Source organism: Passer montanus, unplaced genomic scaffold (assembly GCF_014805655.1).
Source record: "Passer montanus isolate IOZ18808 unplaced genomic scaffold, ASM1480565v1 scaffold2, whole genome shotgun sequence".
NCBI lineage: Eukaryota > Metazoa > Chordata > Aves > Passeriformes > Passeridae > Passer > Passer montanus.
The window spans coordinates 14,383,043-14,401,768 of NW_024366591.1; positions in this window are offsets into that span (position 1 = coordinate 14,383,043).

Consider the following 18,726-nt stretch of genomic DNA (forward strand, 5'->3'; position numbering starts at 1 on the left):
ATCCTGTCAAGAGCAAAATATGCTTATCTAGAAACATCTGGTATCTTCCCTGTAATTCAGGAGATGGAGGATATGGAAGTCCAAAGAGATGACTGTCAAGTCTTCCCTGCTTTGGGAGAGACTTCAGTCAAAACTTCAGTAGCTGAGTAACAGGCAAGGTAGCAATAGTGTTAAAACAGTACACTTCTTAGAAACTAATGGAGAGTGAGAGAAATTTATAATTTCTACAGATACTGACACCTAGATAAGATGAGGTTTAAAAAGGTGCAAAACTCTAATAAAAAGCTTGCTAATTAAGCTACACAAATAGGTAGCTTAAAAAAAATCACCATTGCCAAACAAGTATCCTGAAGTATTCTTGAGGGTATTATGTTGCTAGATCTTACAAAAGGTGTCCATTTGCATCGTGTTATAAGAAACAAAACCAGAAGAGTCATATGAAAAGACTATTGTGTCATCATATGTACCGAAGACACTTGTTTTGGGTTATTATGCTCATTTCAATCTCTTCAGAAATAACGTGAACAGTGTAGATTGATAATAGAAATGATTAGACAGAGGTAAGTGATTTTCCAAAATGAGAGATAAAGAATTTTCAGTCTTGTAATCTTATTCTCCTGTGAGTCCTGAGCAGCATTACATACCAAGCTACAAAAGTAACATTGTCATTTTTTTTCACTTTCTGCTATCTTTTATTATAAGAGAAACACTTTGTAGTTTACCAGTCAAAGTAAATACTCAATTTACATAGATAAAGGCAGAACTCATTAGTATTGGGATCACAGATGCCAATAAATTTCTAAAGGAGTTTGGGCAATATAAATGTACAATACATCTGCAGACAGTAAGCCTCTCTTTCAGTTCTTTTTTCTTTTTCCTGAAGAGTTGTTGCATTTTTTTTTCCTTAAAGACTTCTAATCCTGACCTAGGTCTTGAGTGATTGCTTTGAATGGGCCAGGTTTTGCTTCCAGTTCTCTCATCTCTAGAAAGAGGACAGGCATAATTACTTTCAGTTCTCATAAATGTGTAGTGAAAAGTAATGTATAAATGAATTGGACTCTAAAGTATGTTAAAATACCATGAGGATTTGTTTTATTTCAAGGACAATGCACTGCATGAGAGAGACCCATCATCCTTCTACTCTGCTGTGTGTTGCTTCTAAAGACATTTCCAACCAGGAAACTGAGTTTCTTCCAAAGAAGAATTTTCCCAAGAAATTAGAAATTATGTGGACATGTAGATTTCTCTTTGCTACCACTTACCAACATCTCAGGGCATCCGGGAACTTTGGATAATGTCAATTTTTGGGAAGAGCAGTTTCACCGGGCAACTTACATACAGGTGACATACAGAGCCCTGTTTTTCTGGAGCTTTCCCCTCTCTATAAAAGCAGTTTGTACCCATAACATCTGTATTAGTTTCAGTATGAAATTACAGTATTGTCAGTCTACAATAATTGACACTTGTGAAACTTTTGGCTAAAAACAGAGCAAATTGCTACCAGTTAAGTTGTGTATCCTAGAGCCAGTTCTGACACATAAAATTCACATACACTTTTCTGGATATACACATGAGCCTCTTCTAAGCTAGAATCAGATCTGATGTAATCCAGCTCACATTGATTCAATCAAAGTAATGATTCATGGTCCTGGACAATTAACTTTTTTTCTTTTTAACCTCATAGATCAGTAGAGTCATTCTGACAGTACACAATTTATCAATTGCCAAGATGAGTTCAAGGGAGACACCAAAAGACTGATGCTAGAAAATTCTTTCACTATATTCATTTGCCAGAGAAACTGAGTCTTCAGCTGTGATATTTCCAGCTTGAGAAAGGTCCAACATTCCTGCTCTGTCTTTTCACATTTCATTGTAACCTCTCGCAAAAGCTACTGATGTTACAGAACAGCTTCATCAATAAATGTTGCTGATGTAAAGAGATTCTCCCTTGCTGCATGAGGAATAGAGTGCTGAAAAGAATTCAGATGCCAAGTATCTCCACAGGTAGATAAATCCACCTTAGTTCTTTGTTGAAGCCCATGGAGGTATTTGAATTTACATAGGGATAACATAGTGCTCTAGGTACTGAGCCCTGCAGATGTTTTTCTTTTTGCTTTTCTTTTCTCTCCTTCATTAGGAAGGAAGAGGAGTGCTACAGAAGGATGAAGTGCTGAAAGCTGTGCAGATGTAATTGCTGTGGAGTCAGAGGATGCCCTGTGCCAGGGCCCTCTCTCTTGCTTATTTAGGAGAGGATTTAACATTCTTCTCCAATTATACTCCAAAGGCATGTGAGGCCAGCCCTGGGTGTATTGCCCCCGAATTCCTTGTGAACCACAACTTGGCACTCATGTATGGCTCTGAAAGTTCATTACCCATACACGAGTTCTTAATCTAGGTAGGGCTGTATCAAATGCCAGATTGGCATGCACAGAAAATAGCCCTGGGACTTCTGTTGACTTCAGAGATGATGGCAGGTGCCAGCATGTTTTATTAAGCTAGTAGCCAATAAATTAACAAATTCAAAACGTTTTCCCATGATGGATGTAAACATTCATGGTTAACTGGAGCCAATGGAACAATACTGACTTCTGGGAACTGAAGGCTTGGCTGATTATCAATTAAGCCACTGATTTCTCTGCTGCTGTCACAACTTTTGAATGCAAGAGAGTAGCCCACAGGTATGATGTGACAAAGGTCCTGTCACATCAGTTGGCCTAATGAGAAGCTTTACCTAACCCTGTTCCTGTACTTCAGTAAAAGTGTCTAACTCCTGTTATCAGACAGGAGTGAGGTATTTCTTTCTCCTGCACATTTGCATGCCCATAGACTGAGATCAGTTAACTTCTGCAGTACAGGAAGCACTTTGCAACCTGTCAGAGCAGAGACAGGGACACCTTTATGTGATTCAAGAGGGATAAAAGGGGAGGAAGGCACATAGCAGGCACTCAGACTTGGGTATAGTCCCAGTAACAGCAGATTCTAGGGCAAGTTCATATTGACAAAAACTACATGCTCTATTTTTCCCTCATCACTACTCTCTGAGCAGAAAATGGCCAGATTGTATATTAGGTATAAAGGCAGAAGTACCTGAGCAGTAATAAAAAGGGTTAGGTTTTTTCCCCCCAGAGGTTAAAAGCCTTAGATGCTTAGAAGGGTGAGACAAACAGTAAATAGACCTTCACAAAGAGAGCTATTTCAAAATGAGGACATTTCCATAGCTTTTTTTGAACATCCTTTTCATATTAGTCATTCATAGAAAAGGTGTTACTTTCTAAAACTCACCAAGTTTTGATGAAATAAAACAATTCTATCCTAGAATTGTGTGAACATAAATTTTATACAGCCATGTAGATGGATCACCTTATTAATGTTGCCAGTGCTTTTTAACAAGCAATATAACATCCAGAAAGTGATAGGGAGCCTGCCCAAAGTGCACAGGGAGTTCCTGTACTATGCAGACTACCTTCTTCTGAAGGCATGCTGCACATGTGGAAACCTTCCAGGTGGCTTTGTGGCTAGATACAAATGTCTTGTGGTAGACCTTCCCAAGGGTAGCATGGTAGTGACATGCTACAGATCTGAGAAGAAAAAGAAAAGCTTTTTGTTTAGTTGAAGGTGAGGGAAGAATTATTTGGGATTATTTAACTGAGAATACACAGCCAGGGAGCAATTCATTTCCCAGCCCAGTAATGACCAATGGCTGCTTGGAATCCTCTGTGAATGGCAAGGCACATGGTATCTAAGCAAATTGTACGTGACACAGTAACAGCATGATAGATTTCCTTGGAATGAAACAAGTCACTGCTGATGTTTGCATGATTTAGCTTTAAAAAAAGCCCTAAAAATTAATGTTACTTGTCAAAGTAGAAGGGTATTTGTCAAACACCTTGCAAAACTTATCTGAGAAAAGTGAAGGCTTATATTTTATCTTCGAAACCTGTCTGACAGCTGTGGCAAGTATCCCAGGATTCTGAGAGGCAGCTGCTCCCGGCCACACTCCAAGCCTCATAGTCAAGCAATGCAAGGACAGGAAGTACTGGGGGCACCGAGCAGCTGCACAGCAACGCCACAGGAGCCCACGGGTGCTCCCACTTACCCCAGCCAGGGGGAATCTCAGTACCTGAGGAGTGAGTAAGGCAGAGGGGCAGCAGAGTACCTGCACTGCTTTCATACAGCTGCCAGCTTTCGATGGATGCAGCTGCCTTGGTGGCTACTCACAGAAAGATCAAACCTGCCCAAATCTTCCAGGCACGTGGGCGAGTCCCAGGTGCTTCCAGCTCTCCTCAGCTGACCCTGTGCACAGAGGCTGCAACCAACCCTGTGCTCAGAATTGCTGCTGTGAGCAGCAACTATTAGCTTCCAATCAATTTAATGTGCATCCATTAGGATGGAGCTGAGCCCTGTCAAACATATCCTTTAACTTCTGGATCTCTGAAAACAGGAGATTCTGGCCTTTGCATTTGTCAAGTTCATAACTGAGTAAGCAAAGTGATGTGGAAATCTCAACAGATGAACCAAAACAAAAGCATGCAGCCTCTCCCAATTTGTTAATGTAGAGAATTATTTGGTCTGCAAATGGGTTTTACTTACATATATATACACACATACATATATACACACACATATATATGCATACATACACACTTTACAGGTTACATCTCTGTGTAGATTGTGTTTGGCTGTGGCAGAGAAGGAGGGCTGCACTGTGCACACAGGCTCAGTTCTTATTTCTTCCTTGCAGTCTCGGCTTCAGCAATGCAACCTAGCCTGGCTGTGCCTCTTATTAAGCTGGATAAGTGTCTACTAGGAATAATTCAAATATGGCTGATTTTAAATTGAGGTAGGGAGTGGATTAGATGACTTCCTCGAACTTATTTTAGCCTGATTTTCTAAATCTTATTGACACTTGTCAAAGATATTTATATATACAATATAAATATATCATATATTCTATATATATTCTATTTATTTGTAGAAATACAAATATTAAAATACACTAAAACATAAGACTACATCTTCAGGGGGGTAAATCAGTTGTCCAAAATTCAAGCCAAATATTGGTAGTGGGTATTTTTTTACTAAGATAATAAACAGTTGCAATGATATAGTAAGATTTTTGACAGATTACAGAAAATCTATTAATAATCATACTAAAAAATATTGTAAGGAAAATCTGGTACTGTTCTTTTAATCCTGAGAAGTTAATTCACACTTTTGTTGTTGTTGGGTTTTTTAATTTTTTTTGGTGGGGTTTTTTTTTATTTTTTTTGTGGGGGTTTTTTTTTTTTTTTTTTTTTTTTGTTTTTTTTTTTTTTTTTTTTTTTTTTACTGGAAGAAAATTCTGGAAATATCCATCATCTACTATGCCTTTGTACCATGCCTAACTATATAAACCTTGCTTCTTGGCCAAGGTAGCAGGCAGTTCCCCCCAGAAACACCACACAGGCAGGGGACAAGCACAGAAAACAATGCTCCACACTTCTTACACTACATGGCTTGGAACCATTGGTTTCACTGCAAACCTGGTAGGCAACACTAGTGGTGTTACACCTGTATGTTACAAGGATGTTAAACACAGTTTCCATCTTAACAGAATAAATCTTTACAACATTATAAATGAAAGAAAACCCAACTCACATTTAATTATGCAAGGGAAGAGCCTACATAAATAATAATTTTAAATACTGTCCACATTTAATGTTAACTACAGCATATACAACTGCTGTGAGTACAAATTTGGGGTGAATTTAAAATGAAGTATAACTAACAAAATAATTAAATAACAGATAAACAAAATTAATATACTGAAGCAAACTCAATACAGTATTTATTTTAAAATAATTTTAAAATTGTAATTAATATACAACAGCAAATTTAAAGTTCACCAATAATCAGTACTACAACTAGAATACATCTAGAGAAATGAGTCTCTACTTCATTCCAAGTAGCACTGAATACCTGCATATAAAATTTCCACATGCTCAATACCTGAAGATGACAGGAGATAGACACGTCAATTTATGATGAAAAATGTTTTTTGTGGCATGGCAAGAAAATTTTCCAAGTGGTGCTTGAAATCTTCCATATCTGCAACTTTAGTGACAGTTAAATTAATTTCAATTAAGATAATCCTTCTTAAGGGACTTTTTCTCCCCCTTCATTCCTCAAAGGGGTCAGGTCACCCATTCAGTTGATACCATGAATCAACCCTGTTGATACCATGAATTAACCCTGTAGGAAACATGGAGGAGGGGTGGGCACAAGATACACTAGGATGGCAGATTCCCTAAATTTCCATCTCCACCCATCTTGGAATACACAGTTTTCTTAAGATTATTCCGTTACCCATATGGCACCATTCCTCTGTCTCCTTCTGACTGGATTCTCCACACAGGATTTAGCCACTTGTGGTTCACAGAGAAGAACTTAACTACTTTTGCAATTCAGAGTCACAACAAATCTGTGGGGCTGCTCTGGTCAGTGAGAATGTATGGATGTGAGCTTTGGAAACCTGGGCAATGTTCTCTCTGCTGCCTTATGCTTTCCTTCCTCTTGGGAAAGAGGAAGCAGATAAATGACCCTCCCTACTGCTATAGAACTGCATGGCCGGAAAATACATTATAGGAAGAGTTGTTGCTCCCTTTCCTTGATTTTTGTAAGAAAGTCAGCAGATCTGGATTCCCAGTAGGAGGAGGATGTAGACGAACTTGAGTGAGTCCAGCAAAGAGTCACCAAGATGATCATAGGTTTGGAGTGTATGACCTGCAGGGAGAGGCTGAAGGAACCAGGTTTGTTTAGCTCAGAAAAGATTTAGAGGATCTAACAGCAGCCTTAATGTACTGAAGAGATTACTGATATAACCGAAGTGTATGGCAGGAAAATGCAAAACAATGCTCATAAATTGGGATGAAGTTCCAATAGGAAGTAAAAAAAAAAAAAATATCCAAATTATGAGGGCAGTGAAGCACTGGAACAGGAGATTTCCTGAAGAAGCTGTGGAATCTCTATTTTTGGAGATTTTCAAGATCCATCTGTCCAAAGCACAGAGATCAGTGTTGAGTCTGAGAGATTGGAGCAGGAGACTAGACAGAATTACTACCTGATATCTCTCCTAACCTGTAATTCTAATGTGGTCCAAAATCCACAGCTGTAGAGGCCCGATCTTGGTGCTGAAAGATCCCTCTAAATAGGAAGCCCTTAAATCCCACATCCTTCATACCACAGTGCAGGAACAGCCAGGCTGCCCGTGCAGTGCCTGTTAGTGCATGAACAGTGGCTCATTAGCTGCTCCAGCAAAGCCAGCTCTTCATAGACAATGTTCTCACATGCAGTGCCTGTTAGTGCATGAACAGTGTCTCAGCTAGGCTCATTAGCTGCTCCAGCAAAGCCAGCTCTTCATAGACAATGTTCTCACAGCAACACACCTACATTTCTTGGCTACTGATCCACTGCACTTATTTTCCCAAGATTTGTTATTTCCAGTGATATGTATCTGCAGTTACAGCATTTGCAGCTTGCTTTGAAAACAACTCTGTCTTCATTCAGGTGTCTGGCCAGAGCAATCTCCCCACACTGTCTGTCAGTGCAAGAGATAAAACACACTCTCTTGGCCCCAGCTGCTGGCCTGACAGGGAGCACTGCCAAAATCTTATGGGATTAGTAGGTGCTGAGGTGTATCCAGGCTTTCAGGGACTTGGTCAAAGAACTGTAGCAGGCAGTGTCACAGTGTAACACGTGCTTGCACTGTATTTCAAGTGATAAGAGGGATTGATTAGATACTGAAAAGAACACTTCAAATTCTCTTACACACCCAGTAATATGCCCATCAGTCTTCAAACCTGTACTACATGGGAATTTTCAGAATCTTATTCCATGAAGATGAAAGGAAATAGGTGTGCCCATTGTGGAAGGACAACATCAGACTTGAAAGATGATTTGTCCAAGTAACATTAGAAGCCCTGCCATCCATGCGGCTTTGGTGACAATTAAATTGATGGACTAAGCTAGCTTTTTATGTGACAACAATAATAATATTACATTACATTTATAAAGTATGCTCCACTTCAGGCTCCCTAAACCAATTTGCAAGCAATTACTTTAAAATACTGCTGTGTGTATTGCTACCCATGTATTATAGATGGGAAAGAAATCACAGAAAGTGTCAAAATGCCTAGAGGTGTACAGCAAGTCTTGATCTAACTAGAAGTTGCATCCAAATCCCCTGAGTGCTAGTTCTCTCTTTCCATGAAAAGATTACATGTCTTTTCATGTCTCTGCTTTTTTCTTACAGATATTTTGTTTCTCTAAAGGCTTGTCTCTGTACAGCCATCTTTCTACTTAAATAATTCTCTCCCCTCGATAATTCTTTATGTGTGATTGTTATTCAGATAATGTGGAAAAAACTGTGTGATATTTAATGAGTCTATACCAGTTAAAATGAATTGCCAAATTCTGCTTTCAGTGAAGTCAGTGGAAGTTTGAACATGGCATCAAATGAGACAGGCACAATATTATAAACTACAGGAAGCATAACATGGAGGCTAGACAGTGGGTTGTTTTGTTTCTGGTATAGAGGAGAATGAAACTTTTTATAAGGATATTAGTGATAGGAAAAGAGGAAATGGCTTTAATCTGAAAGAGCATAGGCTTAGTTTAGATATTAAGAAGAAATCCTTTGCTGTGACGGTGGTGAGGCATTGGAACAGGTTGCCCAGAGAAATTGTGGAGGTCCCATCTCTGGAACTGTTGGATGGTTTGGATCCAGTTGGATGGGGCTTTGAGCAACCTGGGGTAGTGAAAGCTGTCCCTGCCTATGGCTGGTGGGTTAGAACTAAATGATCTTTAAGGTCCCTTCCAACCCAAACTATTCTATGAATATGTGATAAGAATTATATATTCAGGTGAGTGAATAGACTAAATGTGTCCTCTAGCCAATGCCCTTAAGAAAAGTACCAGAAAGCAAAATGAAATTAATTATATAAATGCTCTGGCAGCTGCCTTTGGCAGTTAAAGCTTTTTTTTTTTTTTTTAAGAAAATGCTTCCCAGATCCTAAAGACAAGCACAAACAAGCCCCCAGAAGAAGGCAGATATTTACACAACTGCAAATCGCAACCAGACTTGTTTGTGTCTTGTCTTCCTAATGAGCTGATCCAAGAATCCCAACTCTGATGCCCCAAATCTTGGGGAAGTGGGGTTCACGCCCAGATACAGGCAGAGTAATTCAAACCCAGTAGTAGTACACATCTCTAAGAAATGTTTTGTGCTAGTGTACCTCTATAAGAGTACTTTTCGTAGGAAAAAACCTACCTACCAAAGGTCTGTCTAAACCCAAAGCCTATTTCTTTTACAAGCCATTAATACCATTCAGGAAAAAACTAAAAAAGAGGTTGAAGGTAACCTGTACCTTCAGACAGCTCCCTAATAACCAACAGCTGTAGGATTTCTGAGATGAAGGTTACATTCAAGCATTCAAACATCTGAAAAGGTATCATCAGGGTCAATGCACAAAGTTGTTTGTATAGAACATATTGGTCAAAGCAATTTAAAAGTGTATTCAGATTCATCCCCACCTCTCTCCAGCTCATCATGGGCAAACAAAATTTAATTTTGATTTAGGTAAAAAAGTAGAAATTTTCAGCTTTGCTACAAAAATGGTAGAGGTTGTTGTATTTAATAATATGACTGTGTCTGCATGCAAATCAAAATGCAGCTTTCAGAGGAGCCCCTCGGCACAGTGTGAGAAGGGTGAGAAATGTGTCAGCATGAGTGTGGGCTCAGTTCAGACTCTGCTTGAATTTGTAGGAGGAAACAGAAACCTAACTGACAATAAAATTTTCCAAAGGGCTCATTTACCTAAATCAAACCATTACAGTCATAAACAAGTCTCACCTAGAGGTGATGTGCTGTGCTGAGCTGGGCTGAGCTGAGTCAGTGAAAAACCTTCACAGAGAGCTGGAGCAGAGCTGGGTCATGGGCACAGTGCAGTACCACCAAGGAGCCTGCTCTGACACCAGGTCAGCGTGGGACTTCTGGCCCAGGATTTCATTGCCTGTCTCAACATCCTCATGTGTTTGATTAGGACAGCATTTCCCTTTCTTAGTATGGCCATCAAGAGTTAGGATTGTAGGATACTTGTAGGATACTATACAGTTCTCAGAAGAAAGGCTACTGCATTTTCTAATACATTTTATAAATTAAACAATTATATCCATAAAGTAGATGACTGCCCTCAATGTTTTGTTTTCTTTTCCCTCTAGATTTAAGGCTAGCTTTTTCTTAAATCACACTTACATGCTTCTGTTTCTCCGGCTGATAGAGCATCAGACAAACAACTCTCCATGCAAAGGTTTTTTTCTAATTCCTCCTGAGCATAAAATATTCTTAGCTAAAAGGAGATTTTCTTCTTCCACAAACAGCAAGTCAAAATAAGGTACCTACACATACAGGAAGATTTTTGCTTATGATTTCTCTGCCAACATTTTGGAATTCTACACACACATAAAAGATCGACCTTTTTTCCTAAACCTAATTTACTATTGAAAATAGTCTTTTAAATGGAGTAATAATAGTCCCCTAAAAAAGGTGAAAAGCACAGGCGCTATTTTTTTGATTTAAGCTCCACTGGAAGACCTGTTAGGATCATAATGAGTTTTAGTAGTGAAGGAAAACACAAATAATTTTTCCCTCCTGTGTGAAGGAAGCAGGATTTGGCCACATCCCAGGGATTATGGGAGAAGAATTGAACAGCAGAGTGTATTGGGAGGAAACATTCCACGGGTACCACTGAAATGACTCAAATTGTAATTAACAATCCCAGCAGTTTCAAAATACAGGTGCATGTGCTTTTGGGAATGAGAGGAGGATCAAATTACAAACTGAGTCACTCGACAAGCTTGTTTTACCCTTTCATTTATGCAAGCAAGTTTGTGACTCAGCAGCTATACAAGTCTGTTCTCCAGTGACAAGACAAATCTGTCCTGCAGCTGAGTCACTTAGAGCAGCTCTTTTCACACTGATAAATTCAGCAGTCAGACATGGTACAGAAAAGATTGTGGAGCCTTTATTACTTATATGAGATAGAATAAACATATTTTATAGGAGAATAATCTGCAGCTCATCTTCACACAAGGAACTTATTGAATGGGGGAGAGAAAAGCTGTCATGGGATTACACTGACCAATGTCCATGGTCCTTTAACTAAAGTGATTAGATTTTTTTCCTGATAGTGTTTTCTGTAGCGTATTCATCCCTTACTAATAAAAATCACCTGACAACTTGCTGTAATTGCAAATGTAATTGAGAATTAATTTCTTTAATTGTCTTTGAACTGTCATGGGATTACACTGACCAATATCCATGGTCCTTTAACTAAAAGTGATTAGATTCTTTTCCTGATAGTGTTTTCTGTTGTGTATTCATCCCTTACTAATAAAAAAATCACCTGACAACTTGCTGTAATTGCAAATGTAATTGAGAATTAATTTCTTTAATTGTCTTTGACATTTTTTTTCAAGGTTTGCAAATAATTTCCTACATGTTTGAGTGTGACAAGGTGTCATGACAGCTACAGGCAGTCACAGATTCATGCACACATTGGTATGGGAATCTCTGCCCCAACCTGTTCCTTAAATGCTGACTTTTTGCTGGCACCAGCAATAAGATTTCCTTGCCCTTCAGGCTTGATCCTTTTGAGGTGCAAAGCATGAATGATTGCTGCCAATAGTCTTAGCGCTTGAAATACTTAACGTAAGTCTTAAGTTCTTAAATCTACTGGCAGAACCTCTAGACTGCATTTGGAGCTTAAAGTGAAGAACCCACTGGATAGACTGCCCTTCTCTTTCTCTGCCTGTTAAAAATATATCCCATTAATCCTGTTTAAAACCAGTGTTTTTCTTCACCAGAGGTGAATATCACAAATAGCCACGAGAGCTGATGTAACAATAGCACCACGAGGCTGTGAACAAGGCCCCACTGGGTGAGTACAAACACTGTAGGAGAATGCCTTAGCCAAGAGGAGCTCGTTGTTAAGTTACAAAAGGCTGGAAAAGATAGAGAAAAAGGAACAGACAGCTATGGTTTTCAAATGCTTGCATTTCATGCTGAAGGCTTTTCCACAAATGGGCTGCAATACACAGCTGTATGTGGACACCAGATCATCTGTGCTTCACAACAGCTATTCTGAGAGACGTGAGCTATTCGTCATTGACACAATCTACACACATCCTGTTGGGGCTCTAGATGACACACTGCTTTTCTTAAAGCCTCTTTCCCTGCAATCAAGTATGAGAACATTTCAGCTCTAATCTTCTAAAATTAGGTACATTCAGACATCATAAAAATAAATAATTTCAAACATTTATGGAGAAGAGCAAATACAAAGTGAAATACAGAAGCTCAAAATGCAAAAATTAAAAAAAAGAGAGCAAACAATACATGCTACTTAAAAACAACAGCAAAAGAAATCACTTCTTTGAAAGCTTACTTAAAAATGTCCAGGTTCACATAATTTTTACTCAAGTAGTTTTTGGTTTTTTGTTGGTTTCAAGGTTTCTTAGTCTCGATGGTGCTCAGGGTGGGAAGAAATATTACAGTCTAGAGATAACGTCTTTTTGCTGTACTCCTTAAATGTTTGCTTTCCAAAATCAGCAACTCTCTTTCAAGCTCTCCAATCAAATTCCAAAATGTATAGATGGGATGGTTATCAGCATACATTACTAACATTGCCCAGTCCTGACTATAAATACCTTGCTTCCAGAGGCTTATTCCTTGCCAAGTATCTACACTCTGGGTTTATTTTTTATTTTGAGGAACTAGTAATTTAAGCAATTTTCAGCTCGAGATGAACAAGACATTCCCAACAATGAAACCAGCAATCAAAAAGACATTTATTATGAGTTACTAAGAGTTGTGATTCGAACATATTAATTTGTCTACAGTGCTTGCTGTTGTGAAAAATTATGTTCTATTTGCCCTAAAAGTAATAAATAGCAATACTTTGATAAAGCTGAAGGTGAGATATGTTGCATCGTCTTATTAGTGAGAGCTTTACTTACACAGTAAATGCAAGAGGCTCATGTAAATTTTTTATTTCAAATGAGGAAGTTCCCAACCCAGGTTGAGAAACAACTGGTTTCTATAGCAGCCTTCCAGTACCTAAAGGAGACTTACAAGAAGGCTGGAGAAGGGCTTTTTAGCAGGGTGTGTGGTGGGGTGATACGACAAGGGAAAAAGGTCTTAAACTGAAGAAGGCTGGGCTTAAACTTGATTCTATAATTCTGTGGCAAACTGGTGGTGACTGGTGTGCCATTTCCCAGAGATGCAAGGAAGGGACAATTATCTTCTGCCCCCTGCAGAGATTCTAATGTCCTAAATATCTATTGCTGCCCCTTCTCTCCTTTGCTCTTAGTCCCACAAGCAATCCACTGTCTGAAATCTCACAACATGAATTAGTACAATACACACCAAATAGGCAAGCTGATGACTCACTAATATCAATGGCTCCATGGTTCTCCTGCTCTTATTTTTTTACTTTTATGAACTGACTTGCTGTGCAGTAACAGATGAGCTGCCCTTGTGCACAGTACAGATGATGGATTTTTTGTCTAGATAAGGGTGATGACACCAATGTCCTCTGTGCTTACTGCACAGAAGGAGGTGATATGATGAATACTTTTGCACTATGTGTGATGGGGAAAGCTGGAGAGACAAAAGACTAGCTATAGACAGGCTTTTCTGTACAGAACACTTTTAAGCACTGTTCTGAAGAAATCATAAATCAGTATTTTTAAAACATGATAATTACGTGGCAGATAAAAAAGAAACAGCTGCATTAAGCATCTTCAAATAAGACTTAAAAAAAGGAAAGTCACTTCCTCTGTCCTTACTCTTTCTTGCACACAGAATGCATACAGTGATATGATACACAGAGCTACTCAATGGCCAAATAAATTTCTTCTAATTTAAATGTGTGTACTTTTCTAATATTCAAAATATTGGCCTATTTAAAGATGTGCCTTTCATCACTGCTACTTTTGTATACCTTATTAAATACAATTAATAGCTGTATTAGCTGTGGCAGTTTATCTGGAGTGAATGAAGAAAAGAAATGCAAAGAAAATGGGCAGAATACAGCTGCTTCTTGGAGAGTGCTGTAGTCTTCCCCAGCTTTGTTGTGTTTTCTCTTATTACTTCATTTGATCTCCAAATGCATGCCAAGAACAAACCTTTCCCATTACAAAAACGTATATGGACACAAGTAATTTCAACTCACCTGGAAGACTATTATTTGCCCTATTTTTAGCCTGAAGACGTAACTAATCACATTACTGGACAGGCTTTTATTTTCAAAGTGATGGCTTTGGAATAAAGAACTTCCCTGTAAACAGCAAGTGAGAGCTGCCTCTACCAGGCTTCCGCTGTGCTCCATCTCCCTCCACACCACATTCCTCAGATCACCACATTATTTCAGTGTCTCATCTGTAAGCACTGTGCTAGTGACCCCTACTGCCTCTCTGCTTTTAGGGTGCTCCTGCACCTTGCCAGGAAGTCCTCAGTGGCACCTAAACTAAGCTAATTCAATCGTGCTGTGCCCCTAAGGCACACAGCTGTTATTCAGGCCCATACTGAAGGCTAGAGCACCACAGTGATATTCACAAGCAACTGGTGGAGTGTGAAGCTGCAGGGCCCAGTCTCTGTGATCCCTAAGCTGCTGCTAGGCAAGACACTGTTAGTGCAGGTCACAGGTCTCCTCACCTCGACAATTTTCAGCAGTGAATTTCTCCAGCTGCACTCTGATCCAAGATAATATGATTGATTAGGTTGATACAGAGCAGTATAAAATGTATGCCTTCAATGGTGGGATACACAGTATTTCTTCTCTCCTGATTTTTTACGCCATTCTTCCAATCTATAGCTTTGGCAGAGAATCAGCCATGCAACCCTAAAACAGCTTTCAGATTTTGGAGTATTTACACACTATAAAATCAAAGCAATATCAACACATAGTTTCTAATAGTGGGAGAAAGTTTGAAACTTAACCATGCTTGCAAGGACTGTGTTTCCTCTGTCCCAGAAGCAGCCCAAACGCTGTGGGTGGCTCCAGTGTGATGGCATATTCTTACCCTTTAGCAAAATCCTGATTCTGACTACAAGGCAAAGAAAGAAATCAGGGGAGTTTACATAAAACAAGGTGGAAGAAGAGGCTTGCATGTGAAAACATTTTTAAAAGATCTTTGAGAAAAGCAGCAAAATTGTCTTCCAGCTCTTACAGGGCCAAAATATGGGTTTTCTGAGGCTGATAATGCTCATAGGCTATAACAACATTTGAGAAACTGCACTGCAGTTCACGTGATAGCAGGGGAAATCTGAAAAAACCCACCAAAATATGCAATTAGAAAAACATAACTTTTCCAGCCTAAAATTGCTAAGTGGTAATGCGACCTCTGCAAATACTGATCTAAGAACCCTGTTTTAGCAGAAGCAACATATTTTTAATAAAATATATACTTTAAAAAAAATCAGATGCCACATAGACAATGGGTTTTTGTAATTATTTAAATTCCAGCACCATTCTTGCCCAGCTAATGCAATCTCAATTTTTCTTTTTGTCACTGTATTTGTAGGATAAGTCAATATATTGAAGAAGAGAGGAATTTCTCATGTTATCATCTTTCTGGATGTATGTTGGTTTTATCTATTATGATTGTCACACCCTTTGGTTTGCAGGGTATTTATGTCTTCACACTTCCACTCAGAAAGTCAGTAGGGAATTCAAAAATTTGGTTATATCTTGTACTGGGCAGCCCCTGACACTGTCTTTCTTGGTCCAGCAGCCCCCTCTACTCTTTTCCTCCTACATTTCGGAAGTGCAACCAACCATTCCGTTTTTAAGGAAGAAGAATTTTTGCAGGTCCAACCCTGACACCCAGTGGCCTCTGCAGTTCCAGCTCTTACAGCTTCCCAGCGTCTCCGTCTATTGAATCCTGGCTTGAAGGGACACGGTGTTACTCTCCAAATAGATAATTACAGCACTAAAATCAACACATTTATGTGATTTACATAAGTAAGCATCCATTATTGTATATTCTGATAATGATACTTAATGGTATTCAGTACAAAAACCTTGACATATCTGAAAATGCTACTTTTTCAAGAATCCTAGTCATACAAGCATTCCCACTGAGCAATAATTCTCTCTCTATATATCTGCATCTCCTTTCACCCACTCATTTAGTATTCCTCTAAACCTGAAATGAAAGTGCCCTAGGGCAGGCATTCATTTTGTAAAAAAATAGATCTAACAAGAAAAAGAAGGCCCAGCAACAGATTTTATTTTTGTATAGAATAAGAAATGAAGAGAAAATGAATATAATTGAATATGATTCTTGAAAGCTAGCAGAGGAAACTCTTTCTTTTTAGAGTGAAATTGAAGTTAAGTAATTACTTGCAAATAATTGTCGCTTGCCTGTCAGCTGGAAATTCTACTACCTATTTTTTCTTCCTTGAATTAGTAAGCTTGTCTGGCAGACTCAGAGGTTTTTGAGCAAAGCCAATATAGAGTGAAGTTTTTGTGTGTTTTCTCAGAGCTCTGGACGCCTGAATGCAGCATTTTAATTTGGCCCAGTAACAAACTTGCTGAAAATGTCACACTCCCCAGTCAGGTTTGGGGGGTTCTGTTTCTTTGGTTTTGTTTGTTTGTTTTTGTTGGTTGGATTTTTATTGTTGTTTTGTTGTTTTGGTTGGATGGGGGTTTGTTGTGGTTTGTTTTGTTGTTGTTTCTGTTTTTAGTTTTGTTTGTTGTTGTTTTGTTGTTGTTGTTGTTTTTAAATGAGAACTACTACACCTGTTTAATTTAATGCAGTTATTACTCCTAGAAACTACAACATCTGCAAGAGATGGATAAGTTTCTGGGAATATTTTCTGCTCCAAAGACTATTTTAATCAATGCATCTCCTGGTTTAGAGTTTCCAAGAGGATAACTTCAAAACAGCTGTGAGGGCAGCCCTGTGTGTCACTGTGTTGGCACAGAACATCTATTAAAAGCTAGCATTCTTTCTATCCCACTCTTTAGAAAGATGCCGTTTAAAAAAGAAATGAAAGCTCTCCCTGGTTGAGAATATGTGTTTTTTGTGGTTTTTTTTTTTGTGTTTTTTTTTTTTTTTTTTTTTTTTTTGGTATGCCAGACAAAATAAAAACCTCTCTGAAAGCAACCACAGAATGCAGCTGCTGTATCCAGCTCTGTAATCTGCTTCCAGCTAAGTAAGCCTTGGTAGCAATGACTCAACAGACCCTCATAAAAACAACAAAAATAAAAAAAATTATAGTCCTCATTTAGCTCTTTGCACTGAAGGGTAAGGACACTTCAGAATGTTGTTTTTACATCCCTTTATATGGCCTTGGTTTTACAAGATGCTCACTTTTAAACAAGGGGCATAGAGTCAGCTGGGTTTTCACACAACATTTCTGAGGATTTCTTTTTGATTACAGGGCATTTACAAGGACAGGAAGAAATAGCTCAGTGTCCTATTGAAAAATTTCTGGCAATGTGTCTTTCCTATTTTAAAACAAATAATTAAAACCACTACTAGCATATGAAAGCATGAATCATTTCATGCATTTAAAACTTAACGTTATGTAAGCTCTTGAACAGAGCTGGAAAAAAACTATTTTGGTGGATGATAAAATTTTTTTCAAGCTTGACTTCGACCAAGACAGGCAACACAAGTTATATTTTCTGTGGGTTTAATATCTGCTTGTGAGTTTAACATTCAGATAAAATACTAGCTTCACTGTAAAAAGTACTTTTCAACATTAGTATTTAATTTTGACTTAAATTCCCTGACCCTCCTGGGTCTTTATCTTCCTGCCTGGGGAAGATAAACTCAGAGCTCTTCAACTTACAAAGGAACAGGAATGGGACATGCAGGACTTTCCTCAGCTGTATGTAGCAGAAGTAACCTCACCAAACTTCTTATTTTGGGAGGACCTGCAAATGCTGTGCCCTCTTCAGCCCTTTTCTAGGTGGACTTGCTTGAGAGTGACCACGGAAAGTGCTGCATGGCCCTCGCACCAAGCAAAGCGCTGACGAAAAGGGCGTTGTGCTGCTCTTGGCACCTCACGTTTTTTTTTTGTGGCAGCTTTTTCTTTCTCCGGAGCCAGGCTTCCCATGTCGCTTGTTTGGGAAGCAGCACCGAGTTGCGGTTCGTACAGAGCCAGTGCCAGGAGCTGGGATTAAACTGGGATTAAGCTGTGCCCCGAAGCCTGAGCCCCGGGGCTTTGCTTTCCCCTTTTCTGACACCTCCGGCCAGGAGAGACTTTTTGCTGTTGTTCCCCGTGATCCACTACGTGGGTATTTCCTAGCCAGATTTGACAGTGCACGTCCCTTGGATTCTAGGTGAATGGATCACTGTCAAAGCCGTATCTTTGCTTTACAAATCGACGGCAGGCCCGGGGCTTTACATCGAGGCTCAGCTGAGCACCTGCCTCAGCCTGGGGCCAGCCCCGCCCCGTGCTCGGAGCACGAAATGGCTCTGGAGCCCTTCCTCAGCCCTCACGTACGCGCTTTAAAATAACCCTGGGTGACACATGCCGGCCCGGCCTTGGAACTACCATTGCCTACTATGGGTCACCCAGCTGACGCGATCGGACCGAGAGTCAACTATTTTATTACGACAGCAATATTTACTTATGCCAAGGCTCGCCCCCCAGGGCGGTGTGGAGAGAAAACT